Here is a 25,478-nt window from a genome sequence, read left to right on the forward strand (position 1 = left end):
GTCTTAGGAAGGGCCTGCCTACAAGTCTCCTACAACCACTTCCATGGCAGCCTGCCCATCACCATCGTGGAGCACAGCTGCCCGAACCTGCTAGGAGTGGAGTGGTTCAAGCCTCTAGGGCTCACAATTGGAGGGATTCACCAGATTCGGAAAGACGAACTCGACAACATCATCAAAGAGTTCAAGGAAATCTTCGATGGTAAGCTGGGGAAATTTGTGGGGAAGCCCATATCCTTCAATTTAGATAAATCAATTACACTAATTAGGCTTAAACCCCGCAGAGTTCCATTTGCCTTGAGGCCCAAAGTAGATGCTCAGCTAGATAAGCTGATTGCCCAAGGCATTTTGGAACCAATCGATCATGCGACATGGGAGACCCCCATTGTGACCCCAATGAAGCATGATGGATCTGTGCGCATCTGTGCTGATTATAAATGTTCAATTAACAAGGCTTTATAACAGAGCGCATACCCAGTTCCAGTGGTGCAACATCTGTTGCATTCACTCGGGAGTGGGTCAATATTTGCCAAACTGGACCTGGCCCAGGCTTACCAGCAACTGCCAGTGGATGAAAAAACAGTGGAGGCACAAACCATTGTCACCCACAGGGGTGCATTTAAATGTAACCACCTCCAATTTGGAGTCAGCGCAGCCCCAGGCATATTTCAATCAATGATGGAACGCCTTCTCCAAGGCATTCCAGGGGTGGTGCCATACTTTGATGACGTTTTGATCTCAGGGGACTCAAAGGCTCAACTAATTGAACGGCTCAGGCAGGTCCTACAGCGGTTCAAGGGGAAGGGTCTGCAAGTCCGGAGAGATAAGTGCATCATCGGAGTCCAGGAGGTAGAGTTCCTGGGCTATCTCATTGATGGCACGGGCATACACATATACAAAAAACAAAGCGGAGCTTCAGGCTTTCTTAGGATTACTCAATTTTTATAGTGTATTCCTAAAACAGAAAGCCACGACCGCGGAGCCACTCCATCGCCTGCTGGGGAAAGCAGTTTCCTGGAAATGGGAGGAAGAGGAGGAAGCAGCATTCCGAGCAATTAAAAGACTTCTCTCCTCGGACAGCGTACTCATGCAGTACCATGAGACGCTCCCCCTTCGTCTGACCTGCAATGCTTCACCCTACGGGGTCGGAGCTGCTCTCAGCCATGAACTACCAAACGGCTCGGAAGCTCCCATAACCTACTTCTCGAAGACCATGTCCAGCGCATTAAGAAACTACAGCCAGCTGGACAAGGAAGCATTGGCCATCGTTGCAGGCACCAAGCGCTTCCACGAATACCTTTACAGCAGGAACTTCACCATAGTTACCGATCACAAGCCGTTGCTGGGACTACTTGCAGGGGACAAACCCACCCCAACATTCATGTCACCCAGAATGACTAGATGGGCAATCTTCTTAGCCAGATATTCCTACAGACTGATTCACAAACCCGGCAAGTCCATAGGCAGACCCGCTAAACAGATGTCCATCCAAAGACCCAGTGGAAGACCCAGCACCCACCCTCAGCCTCTTCCACATCGACGCCGACAGAAACTACCCAGTCACATCTGCAGACGTGGCAGCCCATACCCAAAATGACCCAATACTCAAGCAAGCCAGATCCTGGGTCCTGCAAGGCTGGCCAACAGAAAAGGCAGCAGAGAAATTCAGCCCATTCGAACGGAAGCAGCAGGAGCTGTCCACGATGAAAGGCTGTATTCTATGGGGAGACCAAGTGCTGATTCCCAGCACCCTGCAATGGAAGATGCTGGAAACCCTCCAAAACGGACATCCTGGCATCGTCCGAATGAAAGGGCTGGCACGGAGTTACATCTGGTGGCCATCCCTGGACAAAGACATCGAAGAATGGGTATCCAGATGTGACCCGTGCCAAGAGGTACGTCCCGCCCCTGCCCAAGCCCAACCGTCGGAGTGGGAGACACCGAGCAGCCCCTGGGCGAGGGTACACATTGACTTCGCGGGTCCGATGCAAGGGAAGTGCCTCCTAGTGGTCGTGGACGCTTTCTCAAAGTGGCTAGAGGTCATCCCCATGGCATCTACCACTTCCGAAGCAACTATCAGGGTGCTCCGGCACCTATTCACAACACACGGGCTGCCGGATGTATTAGTTTCTGACAACGGGCCCCAACTTACATCCAAACCCATGGAGGAGTTCCTGGCTGGACTGGGCATCCGTCATGCCCTCTCAGCACCCTACAGACCAGCTGGAAATGGGCAGGTAGAGAGAATGGTGAGGCTCACTAAGGAAGCACTCACCAAGATGGGCACGGGCGACTGGCAGGAAAGAATCGATAACTTCCTCCTCACCCAACACATCACGCCGCATGCCACCACCCGCAAGAGCCCAGCTGAACTGTTGATGGGCAGAAGACTAAGGTCACCCTTGGACCGGCTACACCCACAGTATAACCCTGAGGTGACAGCAACTGCCAGCCACCCACTTCGCGCCTTCACCACAGGAGATCCGATTTTCGCTCTGAACTTCCATGGCTCTCCAAAGTGGCTAAAGGGGAAGATAGAGAGCACAACCGGCCCAAAATCCTACAGAGTGGAGCTGGAAGATGGACAAGTCTGTAGACATCACATCGACCAGCTCCGGAAAAGGTGGAGGGAAGTAGGACAAAGCCAACCTGACGAGGTAGACCTGCAACACCCCGGCGAGGTAGACCTGCACTACCCCGGTGAGGTAGACCTGCAACACCCCGGCGAGGTAGACCAGCAACACCCTGGCAAGGTAGACCTGCAATACCACAGCGAGGGCCTGCAACACCCCGACAAGGTAGGCCTACCACACCCCACTGAGGCAGACCTGCGACACCCCGTCAAGGTGGGCTGGCGGCAATCCAACCAACAACGACAGCGACGATCTCAAGGAGTAGACCGGCGACTTCTTGACGGGGGTGAACCCCAGCGGGGGCGACAGTCAAGCCCACTGCGAGGAAGACCACCACCACAATAAGACAGTAGACCGGGGACAACCGGGAGAGGGAACCCCACAACATTCGGGCGAGGTTGGCCTGCACCACCCCGGCAAAGGGGACCTCTGCCACCGTCTGCCAGTAGACCGGGGACACTTGAGGGAGGGAGTTCTGCAACGCTCCGGCGAGGTCGGCCAGTGCCACCCCGGTGAGGGAGACCTCCACCACCCCAGTGAGACAGTTCCGCAACACCCCGACAAGGACAGTCACTGCCATCCCAGCAAGGTAGGCCGACACCTCCCCAGCAAGGAGAGCCTCGGCCACCCAGACCAGGGAGGCCTGCACCAGCCCGGCGAGGTCGACCAACACGAGCAACAAGAACAACAATGACCACAGTCGGCCAAGACCCAAGGTCATCAACACAAGACACAACCATGACAACGAGGACCAGAGCCCCAACCGGACTGCGGAACCCAGGCGGCCGGAAAGGTGGAAGGAAACAACAGAGACTTACCGGGATTCAGAAGTCTCCCACCAATCCGCGCCGAGCAGCCACAGCGAGACAACCAATGCCCAGGGCGGAAAGAAGACCAGCATAACCAGCAGTCAGACTTTCAAAGCCCGACCGGAGGTGCAGGGGTGGGCCCCACACCCTCAACGGCTGAGCCCAGTCCGGGTCCAGAGAGGGAGCTGAGAGATATAATAATAATAATAATAATAATAATTTTATTTCTATACCGCCCTTCTCCCGAAGGACTCAGGGCGGTGTACAGCCTATTTAAAAACACAAACAAAACAATGATATAAAATTTAAAATAATTAAATAAATGGCTCAAATTTAAAACCCCAATAAATTTAAATACCCCAATTTAAAACTATTGCATTGATAGTCCGGCCTGGCGGAACAACAGGGTCTTCAATGCGCAGCGAAACACCCGGAGGTCAGATATCTTACGAATTTCCGGGGGCAGTTCATTCCACAGGGCTGGGGCTCCCACAGAGAAGGCCCTCCCCCTGGGCGTCGCCAGCCGACATAACTTGGCTGACGGCACCCTGAGGAGACCCTCTCTGTGGGAACGAACTGGTCGGTGGGAGGCTATTGGTGGCAGAAGACGGTCTCGGAGGTACCCGGGTCCTATGCCATGGAGCGCTTTAAAGGTGGTAACCAACACCTTGAATCGCACCCGGAAGACCACCGGGAGCCAGTGCAGCTCGCGCAGGAGGGATGTCACATGGGCATAACGGGTTGCGCCCATAACCACCCGCGCGGCCGCATTCTGGACCAGCTGGAGCTTCCGAGTGCTCTTCAAGGGGAGCCCCATGTAGAGAGCATTACAATAGTCCAACCGGGAAGTAACAAGGGCATGAGTGACCGTGCGCAGGGCGTCCCGATCCAGAAAGGGCTGCAACTGGCGAATCAGGCGAACCTGATAAAAGGCCCCCCTGGCCACGGCCGTCATATGCTCTTCTAAAGACAGCCGTGCATCCAGGAGGACACCCAGATTGCGAGCCCTCTCCGTGGGGGGCAAAGATTCACCCCCAATAGTCAGCGATGGCACCTGCTGACTATATCGGGGCGCCGGGAGCCACAGCCACTCGGTCTTGGAGGGGTTGAGTCTGAGCCTGTTCCTCCCCATCCAGGCCCGCACGGCCTCCAGGCAGCGGGACATCACATCAAGGGCATCGTTGGGGTGGTCTGGGGTGGAGATGTACAGCTGGGTATCGTCAGCGTACAGATGACACTTCACTCCAAAACCACGGATGATCTCACCCAGCGGCTTCACATAAATGTTGAACAGGAGGGGCGAGAGGACCGACCCTTGCGGCACTCCCCATGCGAGACGCCTCGAGGTCGACCTCTGCCCCCCTGCCAACACGAACTGCGAGCGGTCGGAGAGGAAGGAGGAGAACCACCGCAAAACGGTGCCCCCTATTCCTAACCCCCTCAACCGCTGCAGCATGATACCATGGTCGATGGTATCAAAAGCCGCTGAGAGATCTAATAGGACTAGGACAGAGGAACAACCCCTGTCCCGAGCCCTCCAGAGATCATCCACCAACGCGACCAATGCCGTTTCTGTGCTGTACCCCTGCCTGAAGCCCGACTGGTACGGGTCTAGATAGATAGCTTCATCCAGGTGCCGGGGAAGTTGTCGTGCCACCACGCTCTCAACAACCTTCGCCACAAAACGAAGGTTGGAGACTGGACGATAGTTGGCTAATTCAGCCGGGTCCAGGGAAGGCTTCTTGAGGAGGGGCCTCACTACCGCCTCTTTCAAGGCAGCAGGAAAGGCACCCTCACCCAAAGAAGCACCTATAATCCCCTGGAGCCAGCCTCGTGTAACCTCCCGGGAGGCCAGTACCAACCAGGAGGGACACGGGTCCAATAAACACGTGGCGGCACTAATCTTACCCAGAACCCTGTCCACATCCTCGGGAGTCACAGGATCAAACTCCTCCCAGATAACATTCTCAAGGCCTGCCCCGGTCTCCTCCCGTGGACTCATCCAATCGGAGTCCAAGCCATCCCGAATCCGAGCGACTTTATCGTGCAGGAATTGCACAAAATCCTCAGCACGACCCTGCAAGGGATCTTCCCGCACTCCCCCCCGAAGAAGGGAGTGGGTCACCCTAAACAGGGCGGCTGGGCGGTTCTCTGCAGATGCGATAAGAGCGGAAAAATGGTTAGATTTTGCCGCTTTTATCGCCACTAGGTAGGTCTTGATATAGGACCTCACCTGTGTCCGGTCGGAATCGGATTGACTAGTCCTCCAAATGCTCTCTAGGCGTCTTTTCCGACGCTTCATCTCTCTCAGCTCCTCAGAGAACCAAGGAGCTAATTGAGATCGGCATCGGGTCAGAGGCCGCAAAGGCACGACGCGATCCAAAGCTCCGGCGGCCGCCCTTTCCCAGGCGGCCACCAGCTCTTCAGTCGAGTCGTGTGTTAGAGTCTCAGGAAACGGCCCAAGCTCCGTCAGGAACCTTTCGGGATCCATCAGGCGCCTGGGACGGAACCATCTGGTCGGTTCCGTCTCCCTGCGGTGGGGGCAGGCGGTAGGAAAGTCTAGTTGAAGGAGTGAATGATCTGTCCATGACAAGGGTTTAATATCTAGTTCCCCTCTACCAAGATCATTCAACCACTGACCAGAGATAAAAATCAGGTCCAGAGTGTGTCCCCCTATGTGAGTGGGGCCTTGAACTAACTGGGTCAGGTCCAAGGCCGTCATGGAAGCCATGAACTCCCGAGCCACCTCTGACGCCTCACCTGCGGATGGGAGGTTGAAATCCCCCATGACAATAAGTCTGGGGGTATCGACCGCCACCCCGGCAATGACATCGAGTAGCTCGGGCAGGGTCGCTGCCACGTGGCAGGGAGCCAGGTACGTAGTCAGCAAACCCATCTGCACCGCACGGCCCCACTTCACACAAAGGGACTCACATCCGGCTATCTGAGGAACAGTGGTCTCCCTCGGACAAAGACTCTCCCTAATGATCACCGCCACTCCCCCACCCCTCCCCTGGGCCCTTGGCTGATGAAATGCACGGAAACCTGGCGGGCACATCTCTACGAGGGGGACCCCCCCCCTCTTGGCCCAACCAGGTCTCCGTAATACCTGCCAGGTCTGCACCCCCCTCCGAAATAAGATCACAGATGAGGGGGGCCTTATTAACCACCGACCTGGCATTACATAACATCAGCCGCGGACCCTGGGAGCCCCGTCCGTCCGAGTCAGCAGCGAAGAGCAAGTGAGACTGCGCAGGTCAACTAGGACGATCAGTCGTCCGGTGTACCTGCGCGATTACGTGACTTTTATTGACATTGACTGACAGTTTGCTAACTAGGAGGGGAGGAGTGTTATGTCCTTATAAGGACATCCGCTGGGGATTGGCTAATCCTCCGGCGGGAAATTCAAATCGCTGTCTCTGGGCGGTGCGACTGCCGGGAGAGTTTAAAAGGAGAGCTCCGGCAGCGCAGCGGCTAGTCTTATTCTGCTTACAATAAAGTACTGAATGGACCACGGTGGTCACGTCTTCTTTTCCTGAGCCTGATCTAACACCTTTGGTTGCCATGCACTGGATAACTGGTTCGTTATCTTATTTTGGTTCAAAAATATCCTAAATCCTGAATCCACCTTTTCTCTCTCTTTGGAAAAGAAGGTATCAAAGCTCACTCAACCATCCATGTTAGGGGACCAAATGGCCAATAGAACTGCCTCCGGATTACCTGCCCCCTCCCGCTCCCCCCCCCACTTGAGACAGTGAATTTACAGCTTGTTAAATCAACTCTCGCCGGAATGAGAGGTTCAGCTGCGATATCTGCAGGGCTGCTGGCTTTCTTTGGCTCCCGTTTTTCCTAAATCGAGTGTTGCTTTGTGTTCGAGCTGTTTGCTAAATAAAAGAGAGCAACAGTCTGCGGGTGTGATCGGGCAATATAAATCCTGTAGCTTTCTTTGGAAATGGAGAGGCTGCTGTATTGTCACCTGCGCAATGGCGCTTGCGAGGAAGTTGAGGCTGGGGAGAGACATTTGAGATTTTAATGTTAAAAATTTCCGCTGGGAAGAGGGGAAATGGGCCTGGTCGTTCCTGGCGTTTGCTGCAGAAGTTTATAGCGAACCCTGAAAGGTAGAGATTTGGGGTAGGGAGGAAAAAAGGTTTATGTCAGAAGTGGGATTTGAACCCACGCCTCCATTCAGAGACCAGAACACCCAACACTGGGAAAGAAACGATCCTTGAGTCTGGCGCCTTAGACCACTCGGCCATCCTGACATCTGGGGAAATAGGCTTCTGAAAGTAGTTACCTAATTGTTCCCATGCTAATTCATTTGTGTCCCGTAATTTGGAGGCGCTCCCCTTCCTTGTTACAAGGCGTCGCCTTTTGGATGTTACGGGGAAAAAAATGGGCAGCATCTATGATCACAAACCAAACCCAGTCACACTTCCTTGTGAACAAAAGGGGGGAAACGTGGGGTCTGGCTAACCGCTCTTTCCTCTTACTCAGTTAGATATAATTGCAAAATCAAAATTATTTGTCAGGTATTGAAGATATTTGCAACAATGTAGAACAAAGCCGCTCTTCTTATGATTAGTATTGTTTAAAAATACAGGTTGTACGGTTTTATTTAAGTTAATAACTAATGATTTAATATTATTGTTTTTACACAATGCAATTTCTCTAAAGGTGGCAATTTTAATTTTTAATACAGTAAATAGGGTTGCCAGGTCTGCTTCCAAAAAATAGCGGACAAGCGGGGGGGGGGGGTGTTAAGTAGTAAAAATTTTTAAAAAAATTACAATTAAATTATATATTTTCTTACAAACATTTTAACACGATTAAAATAATCACTTTGAAACTTTACTTAAAATTCAAAACATCAAATATATTATAATAATATGTAAAATATTAAATTACATTTCACTTTGCTGTCATGTGTATTTTTTATTTGACTGTGCAGCTTTGATCAATTCTTTGTGTTTAAGGAATAATTCTTTAATTTCAGTACAATGTTGAGAAATATTAAAAAATATACAAAGTTCACTTCGAACTGATGGTACAAGCAGTCGATTACGTTTGTCAGTCCACAAATTTCCCATGATGCTGAAAATACGTTCAGCGTTTGCATTTGATACCGGAATTGATGCACAATACTGGAACAGTTTCAGTAAACTCGGAGCTGGCTCTTTCTTGAAAAAGTACGTCCACTTTTCAAGGGATGAATCGCCCTGCAGATGAACATAAACTGTAACAGTAAACATTGATAAATATAACACACGTACACAAGGGTTCTTTTGGGGTCCTCCATCATTTTTAAAAGTGGGAAGGGTTTCTGGGGGAAAAATAAATGCTGCTCTACATTAATACTTGTGGCGTCATTCTTCCCAGGACTTGAAATTATAGCCACACACAGCCTTGAATGTCCTCATTGCCAATCTTTTTCCTGATAAGAGTCCTTTTTTAAAAAAGTGATCGTAATCTCTGTTTTCTAAGGAAATGGGTGAGGAAATTTAGCACTGGTTTCCATCTTTCTTGAGATGTGAGATAAGAGGAAAAGGCCATGTCAGCATTAGTACAGCTATGGGTGACTTGAGGGTGTCCCTCTCATGAGTTAGGGGAAGGTCATGTCATGGGGACTTATAGAAGAGAATATTTGTAGCTTGGGGTTGAACTATGGGGTCTTTGGAGCTCTTTGAGTTTGATTGTTTCCTTGCAAACATTCCATTATCCCCTCAACCCTTCCAAGACCGAGTGGCTGTGGCTCCCGGCGTCCCGGTATAGTCAGCTGGTGCCATCGCTGACTATTGGGGATGAATCTTTGGCCCCCACAGAGAGGGCTCGCAATCTGGGTGTCCTCCTGGATGCACGGCGGTCTTTAGAAGAGCATATGACTGCCGTGGCCAGGGGGGCTTTTTATCAGGTTCGCCTGGTATGCCAGTTGCGGCCCTTTCTGGATTGGGACGCCTTGCACACGGTCACTCATGCCCTTGTCACCTCACAACTGGACTACTGTAATGCTCTCTACATGGGGCTCCCCTTGAGCACTCGGAGGCTCCAACTGGTCCAGAATGCGGTCGCACGGATGGTTATGGGCATGACTCGTTGCACCCATGTGACACCTCTCCTGCGCGAGCTGCACTGGCTCCCAGTGGTCTTCCAGGTGCAATTCAAGGTGTTGGTTACCACCTTTAAAGCGCTCCATGGCTTAGGACCCGGGTACTTGCGAGACCGACTTCTGCCACCAATAGCCTCCCACCTCTGGGAGGCTATTGCTCCACAGAGAGGGACTCCTCAGGGACTCACCTCTGGGAGGCTACTGCTCCACAGAGAGGGACTCCTCAGGGTGCCGTCGGCCAAGCAATGTCGGCTGGCGACACCCAGGGGGAGAGCCTTCTCTGTGATAGCTCCTGCCCTTTGGAATGAACTGCCCTCGGAAATACGCAAGATCTCCGACCTCCGTGTGTTTTTGCTGTGCCCTTAAGACCCTAGTGTTTCGCCAGGCAGGGCTAACTATGTAATTATTTTAAATTGGGCGTTTTAAATTGGGGGTTTTAATCTGGGCCGAAATTGTGTAATATTTTTAATAATTTTAAATTTTGATATTTGTATATTTTTTGTTTTAATAGGCTGTACACCACCCCAAGTCCTTCGGGAGAGGGGTGGTATAGAAATAAAATTATTATTATTATTATTATTATTATTATTATTATTATTATTATTATTATTATTATTATTATTTAATCTTTAGTTAGATTCACAGCCTTTGAGGCTGGTTAATAGCTCAGCAGCTCGAATCCTAACCAAGGACCTAGGAACTGTTAAGGTATCATCGGAGGATGTAAGCTGTTCTGAGTAAGGTGGTTTTTTGTAGAGTCAAAATGTTCAAGTCTGGCAAATTTAGAATTTCTAAATAGCGGGGTAGCCCTTTGGGTATTGCTCCAAGGGCTCCAATTACAATCGGGACAACACACAATTTCTTTTTCCACAGTCGCTCAACTTCAATTTGCAAGTCCCGGTACTTTGTGATTTTTTCTTGCTGCTTATCTTCAATCCGTGCATCACCAGGTATTGCAATGTCAATGAACCATACTTTTTTCTTTTCAACTATTGTTATGTCAGGTGTGTTGTGGACCAAGTGCCTGTCAGTCTGAATCCTGAAGTCCCACAAGATCTTGAGTTTCTCATTCTCTAAAACTTTCTCAACCTGATGTTCCCAGTGGTTTTTGCTGTACTCAAATCCAAACTTCTGGCACAATTTCCAGTGAATGATCTTAGCAACACGGTCATGGCGTTGTAGGTAGTCAGTTTGTGAAATTTTGCTGCACCCACTGATCAGGTGGTCAACTGTCTCATCTTTCTCATTGCAGAGGCGGGATTTGCTGTTGGTGGTAACATGTTGAATTTTTGCCTTCATGCAGTTTGTGGCTAGGGCTTGTTCCTGAGCTGCCAAAATAAAGCTTTCTGTTTCTTTTTTCAGTACTCCTGATCTTAACCAGTTCCAAGTTAGTTTCTGGTCAGCTTTGCCTTCAATACTTTTCAAGTATTGGCCATGTAGAGCTTTGCTTTTCCAATTTTCAGCTCGCTGCTCAATTACTTCTTTCTTATATTCTGCTTTTGTTTTAGTTGTCTTTAAAAGGCCTCCTTTATTTACTTCCTTAATCATTGGTTCTTCACTTTTCTGGATGTAATCATTCAAGCTGTGTTTTTCTTCTTCCAAGGTCTGCTTTACTTGTAGGAGTCCTCGACCACCCTCTGCTCTTGGTAAATATAATCGCTCAACATAACTTTTAGGGTGCAAGGCATGATTCATTGTCATAAGCTTCCTTGTTTTTCTGTCCAAATTGTCTAACTCCATCTGGGTCCAGTCAATTATTCCTGCAGAGTATCTAATCACAGGTATAGCCCAGGTATTTATGGCTTTTATGATGTTTCCTCCACTCAGCTTGGACATTAATATCTTACGAATTCGCCGAATGTACTTGGCTGAAGTTGATTCCTTGACTTTATTATGCATTAAGTCAGAGGCTTCTAAAATCCCCAAGTACTTGTAGCCTTCTTCTGATTTTACTGCCTTTATCATTTCTTCATTCTCTAGTTCTATTCCATCCTCTTCTATGATCTTGCCTGCTTTGGTTGCTATTGTTTCACATTTGTCAATTCCAAACTGCATACCGATGTCTTGGCTGAATTCTTTTGTGTTTTCAATTAATAAATTCAGTTCGGCTTTTGTTTTACCAAACAGCTTCAAATCATCCATGTACATCAAGTGCGAGATTTTCAGTCCTTTCTTTGCAAGTTCGTATTCACAGTTCATCTTTTTCAAAATGATTATCAGTGGTAGCATTGAGAGTATAAAAAGTAGGGGTGAAAGGGAATTGCCCTGGAAAATGCCTTGTTTAATTTCAACTTCACCCAGTTCTTCTTCATTAGCCATAAGTTTCGTTTTCCAGAGGTTCATTGAAGATTCCATTAATTTTTGTATGTTGCTGCTGATGCCTAAGATTTCCAGGCATTTCTTGATCCAGCTATGGGGAACTGAATCAAACGCTTTCTTATAGTCTATCCAAGCCATGAACAGGTTGGTTCGTCTTTTCTTTGAGTTCTTTAGGATTAGCTTGTCAATCAGCAATTGATCCTTTGTTCCTCTTGAGTTTTTGCAGCATCCTTTCTGTTCTACAGGAAGCAAGTTATTTCTTTCCAGGTATCCATAGATTTGGTTTGCAATGATACCAGTAAGAAGCTTGTATGTTGTTGGCAAACAGGTGATTGGCCTATAGTTAATAATAACTATTATTATTATCCAACTAGGTAACATCCTCCTCCACAAGTGATAGCACTGATAATGTTACCTACTTGGGTAATGAAATGTCTGCAAGAAAACAACCAAGCTCAGAAACCACCAAGAACCCCATTTGGGGTCTTAGCAGGAAAAAAAAATGTTGACAGGGAAGGTTGTGTCTGGGTTAAGTACAAGTAGGGTCATGACCAGTGGTGGGTTCCACTTATCTTTGCTACCAGTTCATAATGGGAGCGCGCTTGCTTGCTTGCTTAGCTCGTGTGCGGTGCTTCTGCGCATGCGCAGTGCATCCGTGATGACGTCCAGGCGGGTGGGCGAAGCCTCCCCCCATCGCTACTACCAGTTCGCAGGATCCGGAGTGAACCGGTAAGAATCCACCACTGGTCATGACAAAGACCAATCCTTCTCTCCATCAAACACCAGAACTGGACAGTGGACCTATTGATTAAATTAAATGTGCCACAATGTTTTAGAATAGTTTTCTCCAGATTTTAAAAAGATGAATTTGGGGGTATGAATGAAGTGGGTATGGTTATATTGGTCCAACCCTGGTTTTAATGGTTTTTCAATATGCTTAGTAAAAGCAACTAAGAAGACTCTGAAAGTAAAGACTAAAGCATATATTGTTAGCATACACTTTCAAGAACTAACATCTGCTGCAATAATGTGGAAAATGCAAAAAGTTCAGGACCTTGCTTCTTTTCCACCCGATGTTGCATTTCCTGAGTGGTGTACCATTTGGAGTAAGAAAGCCCATGCTGGAGGACACTAAGGGCTCATTTAATTCAGCAAACTGCAGCATATAGTAGGCAACCAGATACAACCAGGAAGCTTGCAAGGTTGGGCAAAAATGAACAGCTGTTGTTTCCTAATTGCTAATAGTTAATACAAGCTTTTTCCTACCTCCTAGAGCAGTGACAGGAGGTGACCGAACTTAAAAGTTCTCTCCTGCCTCCTGTTCTCCGCAAGCACAGCTCTTTAGTCAGACTCTCCCCCCTACAAGTGCGGCTCTTTTAAACAGGGAAAGAAGATAGATGAGAATGAACACGTTTAGCAGGAAGCTCTGGAGTTGCCTGATCATCAGCCAAGTGAATTCCAGCTCTGGAGCTGTGGCGTGTTTCCAAGGATCCAGCCCAATAACTCCAACGCAGGATAAGTTTAATTCAAAAAGCATTTATTCACATCTTATTTACTCTTACAGGAGAACCTCTGGAATGTGCTTGGACTCCTGGACATTGCCTTATATACCTGGGAGGCGGAGTCAAGGTGAGGAGGGGGCACGGGAAGGGCTGGGTGGGATGGATGGTGTTAACCCTTGCCCTGCCATGGGTACACAGTGTTAGGCATTTGTATGTAACAGGAGCCACCCCAAACCCCATGAGCGTGTCGGAAGAAGGGAAAAGCCTCTCTCTTTTCAGTTCTCCATCGGGCTGGCTCCACCAAAGACTGCCTCCCGGTCTCGGAGCCAATTCCCTCCTAAAGTTTCAAGGGCCGCCACATGATTTCCATGAACTTGAGCTGAGCAGAACTGCGGGGACGAGCAGGGCGAAAGTGGTGGCTCCTGGTTTTCCCGGCTGCCAAGCGCTCACTTAGAGAAGAGGAGCTGGGGAAGCAGGGAAGACGCAGCGGCAGTGGCGACAAGCAGGTGTCAAGGAAGCGCTGAGCGCAGCACCCGCATCCGGGATGCCCCGCTTAGGTGGCGGTGGGTGCAGCCAGTCCCCGTCCCCACCTGCTCGGCCTGCAGCTCCCAGTGGGAAGGAGCCCAGGCAAGCCATGAATTCAAAGCTTCCTCTGTGGGACCAAGAGCACGGCCATCAGCCAGGGAACAGTGGCTCCCAGCGGGAAGGAGCCCAGGCAAGCCGCGCGTTTGGAGCTTCCCCGGTGGGCGCATGGCAGTGCCGAGAGCGCTGCCACCAGCCTGGGAAGGGCAGCTCCCAGCAGGGAGGAGACCACCCCATGGGGTCATCTGTGCAGGCAGCCCACCACTACCACCCCGCCCTCACCGGCTGCTGGTCCAGACCGGGCCGTGCAATGGCTCAGCGTGCCACTTCTGGCATGCATGCCATAAGTTCGCCATCACGGTCCTAGAGGCAGGGGTGAAATGCTCCTGGTTCGGATCAGATCACCTGATCCAGTAACGATGGAGGCGGGTGGTCCGGAGAACCGGTAGCAAAAATTCCTGGGCTCCCCTCCCCATACCCAGCTGAGCCGCATGATTCAGAGGCTTTTTTTTTAATTTTTAAAAGCATTTTTTCTACAACCTCTTGTTTTGAAAAAAAAAAGCCTCTGATGATCGCGCGGCTCAGCTGGGATCGTCAAGAGACTTTTAAAAGCATTTTTTTTACAACTTCTTGGGCCGAACAGGTTGTAGAAAAAATGGTTTTAAAGTAAAAAAAAAAAAGTTGGCCACACCCACTCAGTCACATTACCACCCACCAAGCCACACCCACAGAACCGGTAGAAACAAATTTTACATTTCACCACTGCCTAGAAGTAATGAATAGCCACCATCTAGTAACAATTGATAAATATCTCCTTGATGAAGGTTTGGATTTGTCCAGTCTCTTTATAAGATAAAGTTAGAGGCTTCATCAATTCAGTTCAATTATTGGACATTCCTATGTTGTTTACCTGGCTGAAATACGGACTTTGTCACTGTCTTCTTTCAAGAACCATTTCTTTTTACTTTTAGCTTTTTCTGACAATCTCCCATTCAAGTACTACAGGTAGTCCTCATTGATTGCTTAGCTTAATCCCAAAAAAGCTTGTTACATCTTGGATTTGACATTCCAACTTTCACATTCCCATCTGCCCTGCAGTCATATCACTATATTTTGGGTGTTCAACAACCAGCCTGCATTTACAGCTATTTGCAGTGCCCTGTGGTCACATGATCACGATTTATGATGGTTTTGCCAGAAACTGGTGTTTACTCTGGCAAAATTTGCTCCATAATGAATAATGAATTTACTTAACAACTATGGTGTTTACTTAAAGAACACTTCAAAAAGGTTCATAATGTGATGACCCACTTAATGAGTCATGATTTATGATTGAAATTGTGACCTCAATGATGGCTAAATTTGTGGACTACTTGTAATTAAATTCTTGCCTGCTTAGCTTTGAGGAATCAGTCATGTTTAGTGATGTTGGCACCTGTTGTGATAGTCCCTTTCAAAACGACTAAATTGTTGGACACCCTTACCTATAATGCAATTAATTTCACAACTGCATTGATTGGGTGGAGAGAAAACAGTGTTTAAATGTTTATTCTTTCCACTGCAAACTTCAGCACCACCTTTGTTGCTGCCCTGGTTCTCTGGAATATTTAGGGAAGAGGTCTGGGCAGGGCATTAACTGTTAGAAGGGGTATTCTGCAGAGGGAAGCAGCTTTTTCATTGCAAGAAAACTTATGCTGGATCTCAGCTGTGACAAATATGTAAAGATATATGATGTAGTTACACAATTATCTTTTTTCGTAATTATTGTTGCACGTGGATAATATGCGGAACAATTACCCAAGAACAATAGTTTGAGGAATGGATTATAAACCCTACAAGGAGAACAGGACTTCTTGCTAAAATATATTATCCTACCCTGTTTCCCTGAAAATAAGACATCCCCTGATAATAAGCCCAATCGGGCTTTTGAGCACATGTGCTAAAATAAGCCCCCCCTGAAAATAAGCCCTCCCCAAAAATATTTAAACGCATGTGCAGCTGGTCCCTGCCATTTCCTCTGGTTTTCTCCACGTGCACCAAAATAATAAGACCTCCCCGAAAATAAGGCCAAGTGCTTATTTCGGGGTCCGGGTGAGGACCGGGAGAAAGAGGGCGACTTCAGAGGCGCAGTGTGGAGAGGTGCGATCCCACACCGGACCAAGGAGGGCCCTTATTTCGGACACAGAAGAAGGAGGCCGATTCGGCAGATCCAGAGACCTGACGTCCCGAGCGTATAAGAACAGGAAGATGAAGGAGTGAGAGCGGTGAAACTTGGCGGCGAGAGCAGAGATCGAGTGTTATAAATTGTTTTGAGGGACCAACAAAAGAGGATGGGATTTAAAGTCCAGAAGCGCAGTAAAAAAAAAGAAGTGGCGTAACGAGGGAGGAAGCGGCAAAGAATAAGACTTGCCAGAGTGACTCAGCGAAACCGGATTTACAAGATTTGGAACAGTAAGTTTAAAGCTCTCCCTTTTTTTTTTTTATTGGAAGGGAAAGGAACATAGGGCGGAGGGCTGGATTGATAAAGCAAAAACGGAGAACTGTGCTGAAGGAGAAGATTATTGGGGCAAAACAAAGTGAAGAGCGACAGACAAGAAAAAACAGATTGACTGTGACTGAGGCAGCCATTTTGGACTATTGGAAAATATAAAAACAAAGAAGAGCTCCTTTTAAAACTTTTAAAATCTTTTAAAACTACTAAGGATATAAGGAGTGAACTTGAGTGAGTTAAGACTGGATAGTGATACTTGAACTTAGTGATTGGACCTGGTGACAACTATAACCCATTGCTTGAAATATAGATAACAGAAACAACTGGAATAATTACATAAGTAACATTTTATAATTAGAAATCTTAAAACTTTTATATTTTAAAACTTTATAATTTTATATATAGTCTTAACAGAATAATTATAGAAAACTAAAAGCATTAATTTTTTACTAATGAATTGATTACTGATTAGACTGTATTGCTCTCTTGTTCTCCCTCCCTTTTATTTTTCCCGTTATTTATTGGTTAAACGATTAAGTGAGTTCTTTAAAATTGTAGTAGTGTTGGAGTAATTAACTATTAGGAATATTTAATTGGATTAGAGTTTATATCTATCTATCTATCTATCTATCTATCTATATCTATATCTATATCTATATCTATATCTATCTATCTATCTATCTATCTATATATATTTTAAACAATTACAAATTTTAGAGTTAAATAAGGACTATAACTGATAACAAACTAGTCTAAACTATATGAGATTGGAGTGGAAACTGATATCTATACACAATAACAATACGCAATAATATTGGATGCTGATTTGGGAGAGAATAGATAAAATATTAGAAAAACAACACAAACTCTTGATTGATATGACATCAACAATAACAACGACAGGGAAAACTGGCAAAAAAATTATTTCAATACCAAGTGGAGTGACGGCTTCCCCAATAGCACAAAAAACTTTAGATACTATGTTTCCAACTGAAAAACAAACTCCTACTATGACAATGCAGACCGTGCAGACAACTCTAGTATCCATACAGGAAACAATGTTAAAAATGCAGGAATGCATGGCAAAGAATTATGAACAAACCAGAAAGGACTTAGATGATGTTAAAAATGCCGTCAAGGACGACATTCAAAAATTAGATGGAAAAGTAGACCTATTCCAAGAGTTGATCCTAAAGAACGAACAACGGATAACAGTGATAGAAGGGAAAACAGAACAGGTAGAGGAGAAAATAGAAGTATTAGATGGAAAAATGAACTGTCTTAACAGAGAATTGGAAAGTACGGTGGCACGACTTGAAATGGAAAAAGCAGAGTTTTACTTGAGGTTCCAAAATATTAAAGAAGAGAGGGATGAAGATCTGTATGAAGTAGTGGCAGAAATACTTGCAAATGTGCTACAATGGGACAAGGATGAAATAATGAAGGAACTTGAAGAGGCATATCGCGTGCACACCAACTATGCTAGGCAACATAAACTCCCCCAGGAGGTCCATGTAAGATTTGCGAGAAAGAAAGTGAGAGATACAGTCTATAAAATAATAAAAGACGAAACGATATATTACAAACAAAAAGAAATAATTACGTTGAAACAGGTTCCGAGATGTATTAGAGAATGGAGGAGAGAGTATGGATTTCTAGCATCAATACTAAATAAAAAGCAAATTTTGTTTAGATGGATTATACCAGAAGGGGTGCTAGTAACGTGGCAAGGGAAAAAGATAAGGGTGGATACCATAGAAAAAGCACAAACCTTACATGATCAAGTGATCGTGGCAGAAAGAACTAATGGCAGAAGAGAAGAAACAGAAGGGAGAAATAGACCCAGACAAGCCACGGAACAGCAAGATCGATCTTTTGAGGGGAGAAACAGTAGAAAAGAGAGGCAGGAAGAAAGTGAAAAATTGGAAGAGGAAGGAGTAACAACGAGAGCAATGAATGAAGCGAAGAAGAAAGACAAGAAGTAACAAGAAATACATTCAGATTAGGCTATCGATTCGAATGTGAAAATTATTTCATTAAATGTTAATGGACTCAATTCAACAGTTAAAAGACATCAGATATTCAAGAAATTAATCAGACAAAAATTAGATATAATATGCATACAAGAAACACATATAAGAAAACAGGACGAAAAGTACCTGCAATGTAAAAAATTAGGAAAGGTATATACATCTCTGGCTGAGGAAAAAAAGAGAGGAGTAGTAGTGTATGTTAAGGAAAAGGTAGAAAGTAAATTGATATATGCTGATTTGGATGGAAGAATTTTGTTAATAGAAATAAATATTAAGAATAGAAAAGTATTATTGGTAGTATTATATGTGCCAAGTAATGGTCAAAAAGAATTTTTTCAAACAGTACATGGGAAAATAATTGAACAAAATAAATGAATCTATTTGTTTACTGGGGGACTTGAATGCAATAGCGGATTTGAAAAAAGACTATAAAAGTAATCAAAATAGCAAAAAGAAGAGAAATCTACTACCTAACACATTTTTCAATCTAACAGAAGAACTAAATTTGATAGATATTTGGAGGTTTCAGAATCCAAAGGAGCAGAAATTTACCTATTATTCTAGTCCACAGAAGTCCTGGTCAAGGATCGATATGATATGGATCTCTAAGATCTTAGTCCAGGAAGTTAAAGCGGTAGATATTGGAATAAATGAGTGGGCGGACCATAATCCAATATCAATAGAATGGAAAGGGCAAGTACCAAAAAAAGGCAGATGGATGATGAACGTACAGACAATTAAAGAGAAGGAATATATTGGAAAATTAGAAAAGGAACTTAAATGGTTTTTCAAAGACAACAATAAAGATCAGACATCCCTACAGAACTTATGGGACACCACAAAGGCCTATATCAGGGGTATAACTATTGCTTATAATAGTAAAAGGAAAAAAGAAAAGGAAAGAGAGTATAATAATATACAAGACGAAATTAAAAATTGGGAAGAAAAATTAGGTACCCATCCAGGAGACGATAAAATAAAAACTAACTGGATAACAGCCAAACACAAATTGAATCTGCTTGACCAGGAAAAGACTATTAATTCTTTGAAATATATAAAACAAAACTATTTCGAGCAGGCGAATAAGCCAGGGAGATGGATGGCCTACAAATTAAGGGGGAAAAAAGAGAAAAGGACTATACACCAACTACAAGATAAACAAGGCAATCTACAAAAAGGTACTGAAAGGAAAAAAGAGATAGCAATTCAATACTTCCAGGAATTATATAGCCAAGAGGAAGTATCAAATGGGAAAATAAAACAATATCTGGAAGAAGGGCTTCCAGTAATTACGGAAGAGGATAGAGAGATGTTAAATAGAGAGATTACCAAAGAAAAATTGCAGGAGGTATTTAAGGGACAGAAAAATAATAAGACACCAGGAACGGATGGGATCCCAGTAGAATTATATAAAAGTTTAGGTGAAACTTTGAACCCAATCCTCTTGGAAGTTTACAATGAGGCTTTAAAAGAAGCAAAAATACCAGACACTTGGAGAGAAGCTTATATTTCATTGATTCCAAAAGAAGAGGCAGACACCACCCAGATTAAAAACTATAGACCGATTTCGTTATTAAATTTGGATTATAAAATTTTAATGAACTTATTGGCTAATAGAATTAAAATAATATTAAACTGGAAAATACACATAGATCAGAACAGATTTCTACCAGACCGGCAAATTAAAAACAATTTAAGGACAGTTATGAATGTAATTGAATATTATGAAAAACATCCGGAAAAACAGGTAGCCCTGATTTTTCTGGACACACAGAAGGCATTTGACCGAGTCAATTGGAACTTCATGACCCAACAGATTAAAAACATGAAATTTGGTGAGAAATTTGGAGAATTAATTTTGTCAATTTATACTAAACAAAAGGCAAGAATACTAATCAATGGAGAAGTAGCAAATTTTTTTGGAATAGGTAGGGGAGTAAGGCAAGGGTGCCCTCTCTCACCACTATTATTTATATTAACTCTAGAAAACCTGCTCCGAAGAATTAGAGCAAATGGTGACGTAAGGGGGCTTAAAATAAAAGGAGAAGAATACAAGGTCAAAGCTTTCACGGACGACCTTGTGTTCTTCTTAGAAGACCCACTATCAACAGAACCCAAAATAATGAAGGAAATTGAAAAATTTGGAAAAGTCGCAGGTTTGAAAATTAATAAGGATAAGACCAAATATTAACCAAAAACCTAACAACAAAATAGATAGAGGAATTAGAGAAACAATCTGGGCTAAAAGTAGTTAAGAAAATAAAATATCTAGGAATAAACCTGACAAATAAGAATATTGACATAAAGAAAAACAATTACGATGGAATGATACATCAAATTGAAAATGACTTAGAAAGATGGGGAAATTTAAACATTTCATTTTTAGGAAAGATAGCGGCTCTGAAGATGAATATCTTGTCGAGGCTCCTATACCTATTCCAAACTATCCGAGTGAAATTGGAGAAAAAATTCTTTATTAATTTAAATAAAACTACGTCTAAATTTTTATGGGAGGGCAAAAGACCCAGGATAAGTTTGAATACACTACAGGATGATAAACTTAGAGGAGGTTTTGGTTTCCCGGCGTGGCAGAAATACTATAAGCAGCATGCCTGATATGGATAAAAGAGTGGGTTAATTTAGATAATCAATGGTTATTAAAACTGGAAGGGCATGATTTAATGATGGGGTGGCACCCCTTCCTGTGGAATACCGGGAACAAAACATACCAACACTTTAACAATCATATAATTAGGAGAGCATTAATTGGCATTTGGTTGGAAATAAAGAAAAAATGCTATACGAAGGTTTCCGGGTGGCTTTCCCCAGTGGAGGCGTCTATGCACCCCAATACTATATCTCTGTCACTGCGTTTTTTTATTTACCAGCTGAGCTCATCATTTCTGGACTGTCAGACTTTCCGTAGCTTGCCAACTTCTTATCAGTAAGCTACGTGTATCCGTCATCCACCCACATTCCTTCACACTCTTTCCTTTGTTCTCTTGCCATGAGTGCCGGCTGCTGAAAAAAGCAGCTGGCACGAACTATTTCAAAATGTAACAATTACTTTTCTTAGTTAGTGAGGTTGTCGAGCGTCAAGAAGCACTCGACATCATGTCCATGCACCGGCAGAACATGGATACCCGGCTGGAAGGGGGGGGGTTGAGCCACATGGGTGATGGTGGTGGAATAGGCTTCCAAGTAGGCGTTTATGTGCATGGGTGCCTTATGGGGTCGCGTGGGATTAGCTTACTACTCTGAGAACACTCTAGAAAAGTGACGGCATCCCAGTATGTCCGAAGGAAATGAGGAAGTACGAGACCTTCCAGCTGAATGTAATCTGGAAGGAACTATATAAGGACTCGCTTGCAAGGGCGTGACAGCTGCGTCTTTGTTTTGCTAGCTTTGCATTCCGGTTTCTGTAAGCGCTGATTGCCACGATTAAATGAAGATACACCAGCTTGGCTTTAAGCGTGTTCTTTGAGCGTGGACACAGTCCTAGGGGAGCCGAGAGGAAGACGCAGCTCTCCCTTTTCACAAGCCGTTTTGGAGCCGCCGCCCCCCCCCCCGTGAAGGAAGGAACGGGATGGCAGAGGGCGTAGCGGCCGACGTGCTGCCGGAGGATACAGACCGTGGGCGAAGCGGAGGAGGAGGTTGACGCCGGGATGGATGGGGCGGCCAGCCCGCCGGTGGTGCGGCCGAAACAGCATGAGCCCGGGGTCGACGGCGCCCCTAGTGAACGAAAGGAACGCGAATGCAACGCCCGGGAGACGCCCGGCCCAGAGACAGGTGGGATGCGTCTTCAAACCCCGCCCTATGCCGGTTCCCAGTTCCAGGATTGGAGGGAACGGCGATGGCTGGAAGACGAGGAAGGGGACTGGAGCCACTCCACTGGCCTGGGGCCTTCCACCCTAGAGATCCTACGCGACCGTTTTGGCGAGGCGAACGCGCCCTCCTGGCAGCCATGGGCGCCCAGCATGGAGGGAGCCACCTCCTGGTCGGGAGGCGGTACGGCGGGTGGGAGTTCTGACAGCAAATTCCGACTTGCCAGCCCGAAGCTGAAGTTGGAGGGGCGTGAACAACGCTGGGTGAGTGGAGAGCGGAGACAGGCTGTACATTCATACGGTGGGGGCGAGGGCAGCCACGCAACTCCCGGTGCCGCTACACAGCCCGGGAGAGAGAGGAGAGTAGATCCCGTGAGAGACGCCCCTCGACAGCTACCCGGCACAGGAGATAGGCCACCACAACAGCGTTACAGAGACCCGCTACCGGCATGGGGCAACGGTCCCTGGGCACCCCCCCTCCAGCAACATCCCTGGGGATTACCGCCTGTGCAGGATGCATTTGATGGAACTGCAGGAAAGGTGGCACTGTTCCTGAGTCAGGTAATAAGCCATATGGACCTTTATGGCAGATTATATCCTTCGCAGTGGTCCATGGTCGTGGCGGTCACAGCAGTGCTAACGGGGGAGGCAGCTGAATGGGTCGCCGATTTACATAGTGAACACGCCCGCGAGTTAACGGATCTGGGCCTGTTCCTTGAAGCATTACGCAATAGGTTCGAGGATGAAACTCGGACCCAGGTCATCGAAGGTGAATTGGTCAACCTATGACAGCGTGGTCGCCCTGCCAAGGATTATGTCAAGGAGTTCCGTAATCTGGCAGGAAAACTCCATTCGTGGCCAGAGCGATTACTTATCCACCAATTCCAGGCAGGGCTAGATAGAGAAATAAAACAGGCCTGTGTATACCGGGGTCTAGGCCCACGATTGTCCGAATGGTACAAGGCAGCGGTGAGCCTAGACGTTGGTTTACGAGAATTCAGGCCTCGGAACACACCACCGTTCCAGTCCCGTCGTGGTCCAGGTGGCAGATCCAGTGACCGCGGGGCGTTGAGAGGAACCCCGGCATTCGGGCCGACCGCTACCGAGGCGAACAGACGCCCGTTCCGGTGCTTTCGATGCAACCAAGAGGGTCATAGAGCTGCGGACTGCCCCGTCGCAGCCCCGCGACTGTCAACTCCCCGGCCATCCGTTCCGACTACCACGCCACGTGACCGACCCCTACGAACACCAGAACGCTCTAGGGCGGCCACGCAGACGCTCTCGTTAGAACCGACAACCCGGTCCAGTAATACCATGCCAGGGACGGCTCGTGTCCCCGACGCATCCGAAGAAAGCGACAACGGAGATGAGTTGCAGGATCCTATGGTAAGTGACCCTGTACACCCCTTCCTGATACCAGTGACCCTTAGACATCCTGTCACTAAGAAGGAGTGTGAACAAAAAGCCTTAATTGATACAGGCTGTACTCGATGCCTTATGCGGCAGTCGGTAGCTGAGGGCTTGGGCCTTCGGATCCTGACTCTTCGTACCCCCATTAAATTCGAGCAGATGGATGGGTCCATCCTGGGAGGCACACCTACCGCCAGTGTTACAGAACCCGTATTCCTGCAAATAGGAGCCCATCAGGAAATGATCCGGTTCATTGTAGTAACCCAGATGATTGAACCCATCATTCTTGGGCTCACGTGGTTGGACAGGTGGGAACCACACATATGGTGGGATGGGGGTTATCGTAGGCTCAGACTGCCATGTACAAAAGAGAGGGTGGCTCTCCAGCAAGAAACAACAAGACAAGGTACATACCCCCAAGCATATAATGACCTCGCCCGAGTATTTAGCGAGGAAGAATGTGACATCCTGCCCCCCCATCGGGATACGGATTGTGGTATCGAAATACTTCCCGGAGCCCGGTTGCCAAAACCCCGTATGTACTCGATGACACCACAGGAACTGAAGGAATTGCGAACGTATATAGATAAAAACCTGGCCCGGGGATTTATTCGTCCCAGTCGTTCGCATTTAGCGGCACCCGTCCTCTTTCGAGGTAAGAAGGATGGCGGCTTATGTTTATGTGTTGACTACCGGGGATTGAATGCTGTCTGCGTAGAACCGTTGTACCCCCTGCCGCTGATAACTGATTTGTTGGCTACCCTGGCGTCAGGGAAAATCTTCACGAAATTGGACCTCCGCGAAGCCTATTATCGGGTACGGATACGTCAGGGAGACGAGTGGAAAACCACATTTAACACTCCCCTCGGCAGCTACCAGTTCCTGGTGATGCCTTTCGGTCTACAAGGGGCACCAGCGGTGTTTATGCAGCTTATAAACGGTATTTTACATGAACACCTATATCGGGGCGTCTTAGTCTATCTGGACGACATTTTGATCTACTCTGATACAATGGAAGAACACGTCCAGCTGGTTAGACAGGTCCTGACCAAGTTGCTGGACGCACATCTTTTTGTAAAACTCTCAAAATGTGAGTTCCACTGGGAGGAGATCGATTATCTAGGTTTTTGAATTAGTCGTACTGGTATCCAGATGGACCCGAAGAAAGTAGCTGCGGTCTTAGAGTGGAAAGCTCCGCAAACCCGTAAACAACTGCAAAGTTTTTTAGGTTTTGCAAACTTTTATCGACATTTCATTCCGTCCTTTGCAACAACAGCATTACCATTAACGGAGCTATTGCGAACAAAAGGTGTGGTGGCCCCTGGGAAAAAGCCTAGGCCGGGATACAAACTACAATGGTCATCTGAATGCCAACAAGCCTTTGAAAATCTTAAACGGGCTTTTGCCACTGAACCCGTATTGATACACCCTAACACGTCACAACCGTTCGTAATACAAGCAGATGCTAGTGACGTGGCAGTAGGAGCTATTCTAATGCAGAAAGATGCGAACGGTATGTTAAGGCCTTGTGCATACACCTCCCGAAAATTTACAACTGCAGAAAGGAACTGGGCAGTGTGGGAGAAAGAGGCCTATGCCGTAAAATGGGCGTTACAGACATGGCGGCACCTACTGGAGGGTAATCCCATACCGTTCGAGGTCTGGACGGATCACAAGAATCTACAGGCCCTCCAAACACCTCGGAAACTGTCCCCAAAACAGGTGAGATGGGCACAATATTTTCAACAGTTCCGTTTTGCCCTCGTGTATAAGCC

General features: G+C 46.6%; 1 non-coding gene across 1 annotated transcript; it reads right to left on the minus strand.

Annotated features, from left to right (window-relative positions):
• Positions 1-7,591: 7,591 nt before the first annotated feature.
• Positions 7,592-7,701, minus strand: TRNAL-CAA (transfer RNA leucine (anticodon CAA)). Its single transcript has 2 exons — positions 7,664-7,701; positions 7,592-7,637 (listed from the first exon to the last, which is right to left on the minus strand). It is a non-coding gene; the product is annotated as a tRNA-Leu (tRNA).
• Positions 7,702-25,478: the final 17,777 nt, after the last annotated feature.

Source organism: Pituophis catenifer, unplaced genomic scaffold, assembly GCF_029215685.1.
Source record: "Pituophis catenifer annectens isolate HBS135680 unplaced genomic scaffold, rPitCat1.0.hap2 SCAF_2, whole genome shotgun sequence".
Lineage (NCBI taxonomy): Eukaryota > Metazoa > Chordata > Lepidosauria > Squamata > Colubridae > Pituophis > Pituophis catenifer.